Raw genomic sequence first — 14,813 nt, 5'->3', positions numbered from 1 at the left:
AGATACAGGTTGGCAAGAGCAAATATGTAGAAGACAAAATAACTACCTCATTTTACGTGCTAGAACCATAAACATCTCTAAGGCTTTCAGCTTCATTGTATAGGCATAGCTTGTTTTATTGCACTTCACTTTATTGTACTTTGCAGGTATTGTGTTGTTTTATAAATTTAAGGTTTGTAGCAACCCTGCCTTGTGAGCAAGTCTATTGGTGCCATTTGGTCGACAGCATTTGGTCAACAGCATTTGCTCACTTTGTGTTTCTGTGTTACATTTTGGCAATTCTTGCAATATTTCAAAATTTTTCATTATTATTATATTTGTTAGGGTGATCTGTGATCAGTGATCTTTGATGTCACTATTGTAATTGTTCTGAGACCCCATAAACCACCCCCATATAAAACAGTTAACTTAATAAATGTTGACTGCTCTACTGACCGTCAGTTCCCCATCTCTCCCCCACCTTCCTCGGGCCTCCCTATTCTTTGAGACACAAGAATATTGAAATTAGCCATGTAATAACCCTACAATGGCCTCTAAGTATTCAAGGGAAAGGGAGAGTCGCATGACTCTCAATTTAAATCAAACACTAGAAATGATAAAGCTCAGTGAGAAAGGTAAGTCAAAAGCCCAGACAAGCCAAAGGGTAGGCCTCTTGCACCATTTAGGCAAGTTGTGAATGCAAAGGAAAAGTTCTTGAAGGAAATTAGAAATGCTACTCCAGTGAACACATGAATGATAAGAAAGCAAAACAGCTTATTACTGATATGAAGAAAGATTTAGAGTCTGATAGAAGATCAAACCAGCTAGAACATTGCCTTAAACCAAAGCCTAACTCAGAATAAGAACTTAACTCTCTTCAATTCTGTGAAGACTGAAAGAGGTGAAGAAGCTGCAGAAACAAAGTTTGAAGCCAGCAGAGGTTGGTTCATGCAGTTTAAGGAAAGAAATGGTCTCAGTAACATAAAAGTATAAGGTAAAAAAAAAAAAAAAGTGCAAGGTGAAGCAGCAAATGCTGATACAGAGGCTACAGCAAGTTATCCTAAAGGTCCAGCTAAGATAATTAACAAAGGTGGCTACACTAAACAACAGATTTTCAACACAGACAAAACAACCTTCTATTTGGAAGAAGATGCCAGCTAGGACTTGCAAAGCTAGAGAGGAGAAGTTAGTGCCTGGCTTCAAAGCTTGAAAGGACATGCTGACTCTCTTGTTAGAAGCTAATGCAGCTGGTGACTCTAAGTTGAAGCCAGTACTCATTTACCATTCTGAAAATCCTAGAGCCCTTCAGAATTATGCTAAATCAACTCTCCTGTGCTCTATCAGTGGAAGAACGGAGCCTGGATGACAGCACATCTATTTACAATATGGTTTACCAAATATTTTAAGCCCACTATTGAGATCTACTGCTCAGAAGAAAAGACTCCTTTCAAATATGACTGCTCATTGACAATGCACCTGGTCACCCAAGAGCTCTGATGGAGATGTCCAATGAGATTAATGTTGTTTTCATGCCTGCTAACACAGCATCCACTTTGTAGCCCATGGATCAAGGGGTAATTTCAACCTTTAAGTCTTATTATTTTATGGGCGCCTGGGTGGCTCAGATGGTTAAGCGTCTGCCTTCGGCTCAGGTCATGATCCCAGGGTCCGGGGATCGAGTCCCGCATCGGGCTCCCTGCTCAGCAGGGAGCCTGCTTCTCCCTCTGCCTCTCTCTCTCTCTGTCTCTTATGAATAAACAAAATCTTTAAAAAAAAAAAGTCTTATTATTTTTAAAAAATTGCATTTTCTAAGGCTCTAGCTGCCAGGAATAGTGATTCTTCTGATGGATCAAGGCAAAGTGTACTGAAAACCTTCTGGAAAGAATTCACCACTCTAGATGCCATTAAGAACATTTCTGATTCATGGGAAGAGGTCAAACTACCAACATTGATAGGAGTTTGGAAGAAGTTAATTCCAACCCTCACGGATGACTTTGAGAGGTTCAAGACTTCCGTGGAGGAAGTAACTTCAGGTGAGGTGGAAATAGCAAGGGAACTAGAATTAGAAGTGGAGCCTGAAGATGGGACTGAATTGCTGCCATCTCATGACAAAACTTTAATGGATGAGTAATTGCTTCTTATGGATGAGCGAAGTGGTTTCTTGAGATGGAATCTACTCCTGGTGAAGATGCTATGAAGATCATTGAAATGACAAGTAAGTATTTAGAATATTGTATCAACCCAGTTGATAAAGCAGAGGCAGGATTTGAGAGGATTGCTTTCAATTTTGAAAGAAGATCTACTATGAGTTAAATGCTATCAAACAGCACTGCATGCTACAGAGCAGTTGTTTGTAAAAGGAAGAGTCAATCAATGCAGCAAACTTCACTGTTGTCTTATTTTAAGAAATTGCCATAGCCACTCCAACCTTTAGCAACCACCACCCTGATCAGTTTACAGCTGTCAACATCGAGGCAAGACCCTCTACCAGCAAGAAGATTATGACTCTCTGAAGGCTTAGATGATGGTTAGCATTTTTTAGCAATAAAGAACTTTTTAATTAAGCTATGTACATTGTCTTTTTTAAAAAATAATGCTATTACACACTTAATATATAGTGTGACTATAGTATGGTGTAAACATAACTTTTATATGCACTGTGAAGCCAAAAATTCATTTGACTCACATTATTGCAATATTCACTTTATTATGGTGGTCTGGAAACACCCACAATATCTCCAAGGTATGCCTATATTATAAAGGATTAAATCTGATCCTCTAATCTACTTGATTGTCTTCATAGAATCATACTATTAGGAGTCAGGGCCATTATTATGGTTTCACTTGCAAATAAGCTTTGGTAAACTACAGAATGCTCATGGATTTTCCTGGCCTCAGTATTGTTTGAATTCTGGTGATGAGCTCAGGACAGAGGTGAGGAGCTGTCCTATAGGGAAAGAATCAGAAGGAGATATGCTGGGGCCAGGCCATCTTAAGAGGGACAGTAAAAGGAGACATTATGTAAAATTACCAAGGAGAAAGGGTTGAAAAAGATGAAAGTGAGGATATGAAAGCAAGAGCCTGGAAGTGGAGTGACGGAAGAAACTAAGAGAAACAAAACAGATAAAAGTGTTTCAAGGAAGAGCTGGAGCTATACATAAAAGCTAGAATTCATATTGTGGTATAAAACAGGAGAAGGAAAACGGTGATGCTGGTAATAATAATAGCTACTATTTATTGAGTCATTTTGTGCCAACCATGTACAAGTTTCCATATATCATCTCATTTAACTTCCCAATTGTTAGTAATAATCATTCCCATATTGGAAAAGAAGCCTTTTATATTTCCATCATCAGCTCTAATTCTTTACAATAGTAATTTCAAAGAATCTCCATTCTCTCTCTCCAAATTTCCAGTCTCGACCTCCCCACTCAAAATCAACAGAGGATCTGTCTTCCAACCATAAAAGGAAAATAACCAAGACATGAGAACTCCCTTAACTGTACACTACCAAACCTAGATATTTAGCTGTTTTCATAGCCATTCTTTCTGCTTGTCTAGTTACAATAGAAGAAATGTCCTTAATATCTGAATTTTATTTCTCCACCCAAGCCCTGGATCCCATTCCTTCTTGTTTCTTTAACAGAACCCTTCCATCTACCCTCCTGCACTGTTGGTGGGAACGAAAACTGGTGCAGCTACTCTGGAAAACAGTATGGAGGTTCCTCAAAAAGTTAAAAATAGAACTACCCTATGATCCAGCAATCACACTACTAGGTATTTACCCAAATACAAAAATACTGATTCAAAGGGTAACATGCACCCCAATTTTTATAGAAGCACTATCTACAATAGCCATATTATGGAAAAAGCCCAAGTGTCCATGAATGGATAAAGAAGATGTAGTATATATATACAATGGAATATTAGCCATAAAAAAGAATGAAATCTTGCCATTTGCAATGACATGGATGGAGCTAGAGAATATTATGCTAAGTGAAATAAGTCAGTCAGAGAAGACAAATGCCATATGATTTCACTCATATGTGGAACTTAAGAAACAAAACAAATGAGCAAAGGGAAAAAGAGAGAGAGAGAGAAAGAGACAAGTCAAGAAACAGACTCAACTATACAGAACTGATGGTTACCAGAGGGGAGTAGGGGAGGAGGACAGGTTAAATAGTTGATGGGGAGTAAGAAGGGCACTTGTCATGATGAGCACTGAGTGATGTATGGAAGTGTTGAATCACTAAATTGTACACCTGAAACTAATATTATACTTTATGTTAACTGAAATTTAAATAAAAACTTTAAAAAAAAGAAAATAAAAATAAAAAACCCTTCTATCTGCTTTCTCTAGGTCTTCTATCTTTCCCTTTTTGTAGTCTCCTTAATATTAGCTTTAAAACCAAAGAAAATTTCCTTTAGCCTATATCTCCTTCCAGCTATTCTCTCTTTCTTTTCTTTCAAAGGTAAGTTTCTTGAAAGAATTATTTATATTTATTCTCTTCATTTACTTACTTTTCTTTTACTCATCAACTTGCCACAACATGATTTTTTTTCTACCATGGTCCATTGACACTGTTTCTTCCAACAGAAACCTTCTAGTTATTAAATCTAATGGAAAGATTTTGGTCCCCAGTATATGTAAGCTTACACTAGTTTTTGAAATAAACTCTTCCTTATGCTCTGTGATACCACATTCTCCTATTATATCCGTTTTCTGATACTTCTTAGTTTCCTTCACAGTTCTTTTTCCTGACAGGCCCTTAAAGATCAATGTTCCTCTTGCTTCTGTTCTTAATCCTGTTCTCTCCATACACTCCTTGTGTTATCACCCACTTATGGGGCTTCAATGCCCATGTCTATGCTAACTGCCGAATTAGTGCCTCCATACAAAATCTCCTTCTTGGTCTTCAAGTCATAAGCCACCATCCTCTCTCATCTAGATGTCTGAAACATCCTTATTTCTATCTTTACTCCCAGTCTTGACCCCACCATCTTGCTATAGCCAGAGTGATTATTTGAAAATGCAAATCTTACCATGTTACCCACCCCCAAATCTTTCAATGGCTTTCCATTGCCCTTAGAATAGATTCAAACTTTTTGACATATCTTACAAATCCTTCATGATCATGTTCCCATAAAATGCTCCAGCCTTATTTCTTTCCACTTTCCCCCTTTTGTTCAATATGGTGGCTTATTTGCATATACTGAAAAAAAAATGCTTGAATGTATTAATCAATGTTGCATAAGGTCTAAATGTTGCTAAAAGAGAAAGTATCTCACTTCAAAATTCATGCTTTGGAGTTTTAAATATGAGCTAGACTTCTTTTTATTTATGTCTTGGGGGAAATTTTTTAAAGTACCTAATCTGGACTGAACATATGGGAGGGGGTGGTTTATGAAGTACATTTTCTGGTTGTGATCAAATCTCTTTCTTTGATTTCAGGTCCTGCCACAAGAAAACGTTGGGATATAAACTCCAGCCCCTTGGAAGAATATCTCTGAGGGAATTAGCCAATTAACTTGGAGACAAAGAAGAGTCTATAGGACATTGAGCCCCTGTTTCATTTTAGGGCAGAGCAGACATGTTATTAGACTGCATGTTAATAAAGGCAAAAAGACCATTTCCTTTTCCCACTAGCTCACTGGACCTAAGCTTGCTGCCAGAGCAACACTATAGGTAATTCTTTAAAAGATCTTTTAAAGAACATCAAATTGGCCCCAGTGGACTCAGCTGGGTCTCATGACTGAGAGCAATAGAAGCAAATATGACTTCTGAAGGATCTCTGAGCCTTTACTGAGAACCACAAGCAGGAAATGGAGCATCAAGGAACCACTATTAACAGAAACCACTGCTCTCTGGATCTGGCTCAAGCTGCTGCTAGGAACCACTGCTAGGCAACTCTGCAGAGATCCAGCCCGGGGGTAGCACAACAGGCTGAGAGAGATGATCTTGTCAAGCAATATGTATTTTTTCTGTAGCAGCTCTCTGTGTCTTTGGGGGAAATGAAGTCTAAATCTTTACTATTTACATAGCATCTGGTGAGAAGGGTAGATATTTTAAGTATTTTATTATTGTCTTCATTGATAAAGGAGAGTAACCCGAACCTGAAGGAACTACAAGTTGAGTGAAAGTTTAAGATAATAGAAGGCTTACATTATCTGAGCTCTCAGAATATCATCTGGCAGGGGATAAACTGAGAGGAAAGGCTGTGCCGGGAAACTGGCTGACTTTTGATTTATATAGCAACTATCATCATGTCTTAGACACAACAGGTGCAATTAGGGTACCTACTAGTCAGAACGCGATGGTGACAATGTGCAAATCTCAATAGTTTAAATCAACAAATACCTCATTTCTCATGCATGTTATGTGTCCAATGTAAGTTGGCAGGGAGGCTCAGGGTTGCAGCCAATGAACAACTAAAACTTGAAAAAGTGGGTTCTGGAAGGTCTTGAACCAGTAATTAAACACCCTGGCACAGAAGTAACACATGTCAGAAAAAAAAAAAAAAGTAACACATGTCAATTCTGCTCACCATTCACTGGGCAGAAGGAGTCACAGGTCCCCTTCATCATCCAAACACAAACAAGGCCAAGAAATGAAATCCTACCATGTACCATGTGCCCTGAAGGCAGAGAACCCAAAAGAATTGGAAGAATCATTAATGATGACTGTAATAAGTATGTGTTCAATGACATGATTTGTGCATTGTAAACATTTATGTTATGATCTATGATACACAAATGTTTGATGCTCTAAAATAGAATTCTTCAGGGACCCCTGGATGGCTCAGTCAGTTAAGCACCTGCCTTTGGCTCAGGTAATGATCCCAGGGTCCTGGGATCGAGTCCCAAGTCCCGCATCAGGCTCCTTGCTCAGTGGGGAGCCTGCTTCTCCCTCTGCCTGCCACTCCCCCTGCTTGTGCTCTCTCTCTTTCTGACATATAAATAAATAAAATCTTTAAAAAGAATAGTATTTTTCAATATTGAGAAATTTTAAACTCCCCAAAATATGGTATCCCAGTTTGAGAAACTAAAAGTTAAACACAGGCATGTCACATGACTACTTTAAACAATTTTAAGTGTAAGGGCAAATGGGCATTGAAATTGCTTGGCAGCTATTCCAAAATAAGCTAACTTTAATATTTAAAACTTTTTTTGTCAAAATGAAAGTACAAAATCTAAAATTCTTTTACAAAATAGAAGACTTCTGAGTATATTCCCAAGAACTCCCATTTGTTTATAGAGTTCAGTTTGAGAAGTAGCTCTCTAGTTAAAGAAAAATAGCTAACATTTATTGAGTGCTTGCCATATGCCATTGGCCTTATATGTTCTGTGTGAAACAACTCCTTGAATCTGCATGAACATGATATTATACAGGTATTTGTTATCCACATGTTTTCTGTGGGAGAAGTGAGGCACAGAGAGCTTACCTGGCTGCACCATGATTTGAACCCAGGAAATATGAGTGCAGGGCATTCATTGTTCTTAGCCTTTGCTCTATACTATTATTTGTTTACACTTGTACACTTATTGACTCAACAGACATATGTTTCCTAATATGTGCAGTAATGACTGTGATACAGAAAAGGGTACAAGATAATGTCTTCACAAAACTTTCCATCTAATGGAAAATGAAATATGTACACAATTATTTATAAAAAATAGAGAGCTATTATAATATACATGTAATTATGTCACTTGTTTCTGGTTTATCATGCATCTCCCTCCCCCAGAGTATAAGCTTCATGTGAAAAGGTGCTATGTCTATCTTGCCCATGATTGTCTTCTCCAGGCTAAGAGCCTAGGAAATTGTAGGTACTCCATAAATATTTGTGGGAGTGAGTGAATGATTGGAAATGTCACTGCTAGTACAGTAGTAGATGCTTTATGTATTTTTTCTCATTTAATTTTCAAAACAAATATTACAAATAAGAAACTGAAATTTAAAGCTCAATCAGATGGAAATGGGAAAGCCAGAATTTGAACCCAAGTCTTTTATAATTTTGCATACAGTGCCCCCTCTGACTTGAAAATATTGCCCCTTAATGTGGAGCAGAAGAATACAAAGTTCTATGGGAAATTGTTTTCTTCCAAGCTCATGCACAATGATGAACAAATCACATATAAAAAGAAACATTTCCGATGACTCCCACCATTTTTGTCTAAAGCAAGGACAAGAGGATATATTACAGAGCCAGATGACTAGATATTTATCAGTCAGAAATGTCTCAAAAAATACAGCTTGATTAGTGAATTGCAGTATGTTCAGTAATTAATTAAGAGTTTGATTTGTAAAAACAAAGCATGATGGCTCCTACACAGACCATGTGTCCCCTGAGCAAATGAAGATAGAGCTTAATGCTGAGGCTCCCAGTTCAGCTAAGCAGTCACAGATGTGACTCAAATTAGAAGGATGAACTCTGAATAACAATAACACCATCCAAATTAGCAAGTAGCATCTAAAATTTCTCCCAGAAAAGCTGGAGACTGTGTCCAGACTCTAGGTTTATGAGCATTAAATTCTGCTCAAACTGATTTTCGGATCTATTTGGGCCAGTGCCACACATATCAAAAGAACTCTTGGAGAAACCAGGGTAGAGTTCTTTCTAGTTGTTCAGTTGGAACACCATCCAGCAAGAGCTCTAAGAGCAAGTCTACAGTTCATATGGGAAAAACTCCCTATACCTGTTCCAGGCAAACGTGTGTGTGTGTGTGTGCATGTGTGTGTGTGCAACAGAAGTACAACAGTGTATAAGCACGGGATTTAGGAATGGAGAGGTAAACTCTGTTGAAAGTAGCTGCCTCTGTAGGAAGCAGAGTTTGAAAGAGGACAGTAGACATTGTTTTGCTTTGTTTTGGTTTAGGCTTTATTATAGGTCTATGCAATGTTGTAAAGCACAAAAATTTATTTTTACAAAATGATCACCTTAGAGGAGGATACAAAATAAAACTCAAACTAATCTTAACAAGAAATTTAAAGATTATGGTTCTGCAACCAAAGGTGCATTGTTCTTTGGGGAATATTTATGCAATAAAAAGAATTAGAATGTATTTAAGAAACAAGGACAAGATAGGTTTTCTTACCAAGACATGTACAACACACATTTGAGACACTCAAAGCAAACAAATACCTTGCATAGGTAGTCATTTCTTTTTCATTGTATTAAACAATTCACTCATATCATTTTCCCCTCTCCTGTGACAGAATGCAATACAGGGAGAGGGTCTACCCTGACTCATCCCCTTCCTCTTCTACCAATTGCTTCTGTTACTCAGTTCCATCTGGATAAATGCTCTGTGTCTTATATATTCTGAGCCCTCATTTCACAGTTCAGCTTCCCCATCCCTGGCCATGCACCCATTCTTCGCCTTTCTCCCCACCCTGTCTCACAATGCCTCATTCTATGGCTGCAATGTGCCGTCCTTCCCTCACTCCCTATTTACTCCTTCCTTGCCAATTTTGCAGCCATTCTTTTTCCGTCTACGGAAGACTAATGACAGTTGCTTGTGGCTGCCACCTCCTCCGGTTTGGTAGGCTACCCAACCATTTCCTTCATCATCATCCTGACTGTTTAATACTAAAATGGCATGGTTGGCCTATCATGTCACGATGTATCATGAAGACTGCCTTCATTTCATTACATCTGTATTGTGTTTTTAAACCATCATGTGGTCTCAGCTGACCTCTTAGAAATTTATTTCATCTACATTTTTGATAGACACGTGAGCTCAAAATATTCAGTTGGGGTCAATATGGTCATTTGTAAAGAAAAGGTAGTTCACAGGCTTCTGAAATTTGTAAATCACATTTATTCTCAATCATGCCTTTGAAATTTTCAGCTTAGGAAACAGTTTCAAAAATTCAAGATGAAAGTCTATTGGAGAGTTGCATTCCATTCTCTGAACTTAAAAAAAAAAAATTCCACAACCTCAGTTGTAGGAAAAACACTTATTCCAGTGTTTTCTATAATTTTCTGCTTTGAAAAGGAGAGCTATACCTCTCATGACGTTTAGCTCTCATATTTCTGAATCAGTCTTGTTGGCTTACTTTGGGTACTCAACCTAGAGTACCCGAAGTTTAATTGTATGACACATAATCAGATTGATCATCTAGAAGCATCCTCTTAAGACAGCTGATATCAATGCCAAGTTACCTGGAGGAGGCAACTTTGCTTTCTTTATAACAGAGATTTCAACATTAACCAATGCTTTGCTCTCTGGATCTCCTTTCACTTTTTTTTTTTTTTAAAGATTTTATTTATTTATTTGAGAGAGAGAGAATGAGAGAGAGAGAACACATGAGAGGGGATAGGGTCAGAGGACGAAGCAGACTCCCTGCCGAGCAGGAAGCCCAATGGCGGGACTCGATCTAGGGACTCCAGGATCATGACCTGAGCTGAAGGCAGTCGCTTAACCAACTGAGTCACCCAGGCGCCCTCTCCTTTCACTTTTGATGGGAGCTGACAGTCTCAGTAATACCCAAAACATCTTTCTTGGGTTGATTTTTAATTGACAAGCCTTGATGCGATTGTGCATGTTGTCAGATCTAACTTATTATTATTTTTTTAATGTCAAGCTCTTTATTTTTTTTTAAGATTTTATTTATTTATTCATGAGAGACACAGAGAGAGAGAGAGAGAAGCAGAGGGAGAAGCAGGCTTCCCGCTAAGCAGGGAGCCCAATGCGGGACTCTATCCCAGGACCCTGGGATCATGACCTGAGCCGAAGGCAGACGCTTAACCATCTGAGCCACCCAGGCGCCCCAGATCTAACTTATTTTTAATGTTAGAGATGAGTTGATAGCATATGTATGTGTTGTCCATTAAGCCAGGAGAAATTAAGAGAGAATCATATTCTCAGTCTTTAGTCAATTAAAAATTAGTTTCCTTATTTTCTTGCCCCAGATGAATTCTGCATTGCTTTAATGAATTCATTCACAGTGTGAGGGCACACAGTGCTGAAGAGACCTCAAGCAGTTTCACATTACAGACACTGACATAGCTTGCTAGAGATCTTCAAAGGCTTTTGTACGTTATTGCTTCATCATTTCTTGAGAAAATTATTTTTAGGCTGTTGAGCTCCCCCACTTTTTCTCTTTTAAACACTCAGCCCTCCAAAACACACACCCCATGGGAAAAAAAGGGCAGGGGACATGATCTGAACCATATCTGTTGTTTAGAAAGATTAAATAATTTGTAATTTATGTAGATTATTGAAAAATATTTACAGCCTCATTTGTAAATGAGGCAATTGAATTATCAATGATTTTCCATATTTTTTAGCAATAGACACATTTTTATAAAATGAAACTTTATATAGCAGCCCAATAGATAAAGGGGGGATAGTCTAGTAAAATATAAGTAGGGAACTCCCAGGAACCTGCCTCATCACCTACCTTTTGGCAATCCCTGGGGCACCTCTATTAATCACTTCAACACATTCCCAAGTCCAACACTAGGATTCTATATTATTCCATTTGACAAAAATGTGACTGAGGGGGAGGAGCAAGATGGCAGAGGAGTAGGAGACCTAAATTTTGTCTGGTCCCAGGAATTCAGCTAGATAGGGATCAAACCACTCCGAACACCTACGAACTCAACAAGAGATCGAAGAAAAGAATAGCAGCAACTCTCTGAACAGAAAAGCGACCACTTTCTGGAAGGTCTCTTCTGATTCGTTTAGTGTATATTTTTCTGGGGTCATTGTTACCCTGTTAGCATTCTGTTCTCTCATTCATCTATTCTCCTGTGTACAAAATGACAAGATGGAAAAAAATCACCTCAAAAAAAAAAAAGAACAAGAGGCAGTATCGACTGCCAGGGACCTAATCAATACAGACATTAGCAAGATGTCAGAAATAGAGTTCAGAACAACGATTTTAAAGATAATAGCTGGGCTTGAAAAAAGCATAGAAGATATTAGAGAAACCCTTTCTGGAGAAACAAAAGAACTAAAATCTAACCAAGTCGAAATCAAAAAGGCTATTAGTGATGTGCAATCAAAAATGGAGGCTCTAACTGCTATGATAAATGAGCAGAAGAGAGAATCAGTGATATAGAAGACCAAATGATGGAAAATAAAGAAGCTGAGAAAAAGAGAAATAAACAACTACTGGATCACGAGGGCAGAATTCGAGAGATAAGTGATACCATAGGATGAAACAATATCAGAATAATTGGGATCCCAGAAGAAGAAGAAAGAGAGAGAGGGGCAGAAGGTATAATGGAGCAAATTACAGCAGAGAAATTCCCTAATTTGAGGAAGGAAACAGGCATGAAAATCCAGGAGGCACAGGGAACCCCCCTCAAAATCAATAAAAATAGGTCAACACCCCGACATATAATAGTAAAGCTTACGAGTCTCAGAGACAAAGAGAAAATCCTGAAAGCAGCTCAGGACAAGAGATCTGTAACCTACAATGGTAGAAAATTGGCAACAGTCCTATCCACAGAGACCTGGCAGGCCAGAAAGGACTGGCATGATATATTCAGAGCACTAAATGAGAAAAATATGCAGCCAAGAATACTATATCCAGCTAGGCTATCATTGAAAATACAAGGAGAAATAAAAAGCTCCCAGGACAAACAAAAACTAAAGGAATTTGCAAACACAAAACCAGCCCTACAAGAAATCTTGAAAGGGGTCCTCTAAGCAAAGAGAGACCCTAAAAGCAACATAGACCAGAAAGGAACACAGACAATATATGGTAACAGTCACCTTACAGGCAATACAATGGCACTAAATTCCTATCTTTCAATAGTTACCCTGAATGTAAATGGGCTAAATGCCCCAATCAAAAGACACAGGCTATCAGATTGGATTAAAAAACAAGACCCATCGATATGCTGTCTGCAAGACACTCATCTGAGACCCAAAGACACCTCCAGATTGAAAGTGAGGGGGGAGGAAAACCATTTACCATGCTAATGGACACCAAAAGAAAGCTGGGGTGGCAATCCTTATATCAGACAAATTAGATTTTAAGCCAAAGACTATAATAAGAGATATGAGAAAGGACACTATATCCTACTTAAAGGCTCTATCCAACAAGAAGATCTAACAATTGTAAAAATCTATGCCCCTAACATGGGAGCAGTCAATTATATAAGGCAATTAATAACAAGAGCAAAGAAACACATCGACAACAATACAATAATAGTAGGGGACTTTAACACCCCGATCACTGAAATGGACAGATCGTCTAAGCAAAAGATCAACAAGGAAAGAAAGACCTTAAGTGACACACTGGACCAAATGGACTTCACAGATATATTCAGAACATTCCATCCCAAAGCAACAGAATACACATTCTTCTCTAGTGCCCATGAAACATTCTCCAGAATAGACAACATCCTAGGTCATAAATCAGGTCTCAATTGGTACCAAAAGATTGGGATCATTCCCTGCATATTTTCAGACCACAATGCTTTGAAACTAGAACTCAATCACAAGAGAAAAGTCGGAAAGAACTCAAATACATAGAGGCTAAAGAGCATCCTACTAGAGAATGAATGGGTCAACCAGGAAATTAAAGAAGAATTTTAAAAAATTCATGGAAACCAATGAAAATGAAAACACAACTGTTCAAAATCTTTGGGATGCAGCAAAGGCGGCCCTAAGAGGAAACTATATAGCAATACAAGCCTTTCTCAAGAAACAAGAAAGGTCTCAAGTACACAACCTAACCCTACACCTAAAGGAGCTGGAGAAAGAACAGCAAATAATGCCTAAACCCAGCAGGAAAAGAGAAATAATAAAGATCAGAGCAGAAATCAATGAAATAGAAACCAAAAGAACAGTAGAACGGATCAACGAAACTAGGAGCTGGTTCTTTGAAAGAATTAACAAGATTGATAAACCCCTGGCCAGACTTATCCAAAAGAAAAGAGAAATGACCCAAGTAAGTAAAATCGTGAATGAAAGAGGAGAGATTACAACCAACATCAAAGAAATACAAACAATTATAAGAACATATTATGAGCAACTATATGCCAGCAAATTAGATAATCTGGAAGAAATGGATGCATTCCTAGAGATGTATAAACTACCAAACTGAACCAGGAAGAAATAGAAAACCTGAACAGACCCAAACCATTAAGGAAATTCAAGCAGTAATCAAAAATCTCCCAAAAAACAAGACCCCAGGGCCTCCAGATGGCTTCCCAGAAGAATTCTACCAAACATTTAAAGAAGAATTAATACCTATTCTTCTGAAACTGTTCCAAAAAATAGAAATGGAAGGAAAACTTCCAAACTCATTTTATGAGGCCAGCATTACCTTGATCCCCAAACCAAACAAAGACCCCATCAAAAAGGAGAATTCCAGACCAATATCCCTGATGAACATGGATGCAAAAATTCTCACCAAAATACTAGCCAATAGGATCCAACAGTACATTAAAAGGATTATTCACCACGACCAAGTGGGAATTATCCCCGGGCTGCAAGGTTTGTTCAACATCCGCAAATCAATCGATGTGATACAATACATTAATAAAAGAAAGAACAAGAACCATATGATCCTCTCAATAGATGCAGAAAAAGCATTTGACAAAGTACAGCATCCTTTCTTGATCAAAACTCTTCAGAGTATAGGCATAGAGGGTACATACCTCAATATCATAAAAGCCATCTATGAAAAACCCACAGCAAATATCATTCTCAATGGGGAAAAACTGAGAGCTTTCCCCCTAAGGTCAGGAACGCGGCAGGGATGTCCACTATCACCACTGCTATTCAACATAGTATTAGAAGTCCTAGCCACAGCAATCAGACAACAAAAAGAAATAAAAGGCATCCGAATCGGCAAAGAAGAAGTTAAA

At 38.1% G+C, this 14,813-nt stretch overlaps 1 pseudogene; it reads left to right on the top strand.

Moving 5' to 3' along the window:
• The first annotated feature begins 526 nt into the window (after positions 1 to 526).
• LOC123839803 (tigger transposable element-derived protein 1-like) lies at positions 527 to 2,511 on the top strand (annotated as a pseudogene).
• The last annotated feature ends 12,302 nt before the right edge of the window (positions 2,512 to 14,813 follow it).

This window comes from Mirounga angustirostris, unplaced genomic scaffold, assembly GCF_029215605.1.
Source record: "Mirounga angustirostris isolate CCGP_5_RB_7025 unplaced genomic scaffold, mMirAng1.0.hap1 SCAF_5, whole genome shotgun sequence".
NCBI classification, from domain to species: Eukaryota; Metazoa; Chordata; class Mammalia; order Carnivora; family Phocidae; genus Mirounga; species Mirounga angustirostris.
This window is presented reverse-complemented; position numbering and strand designations above follow the sequence as displayed.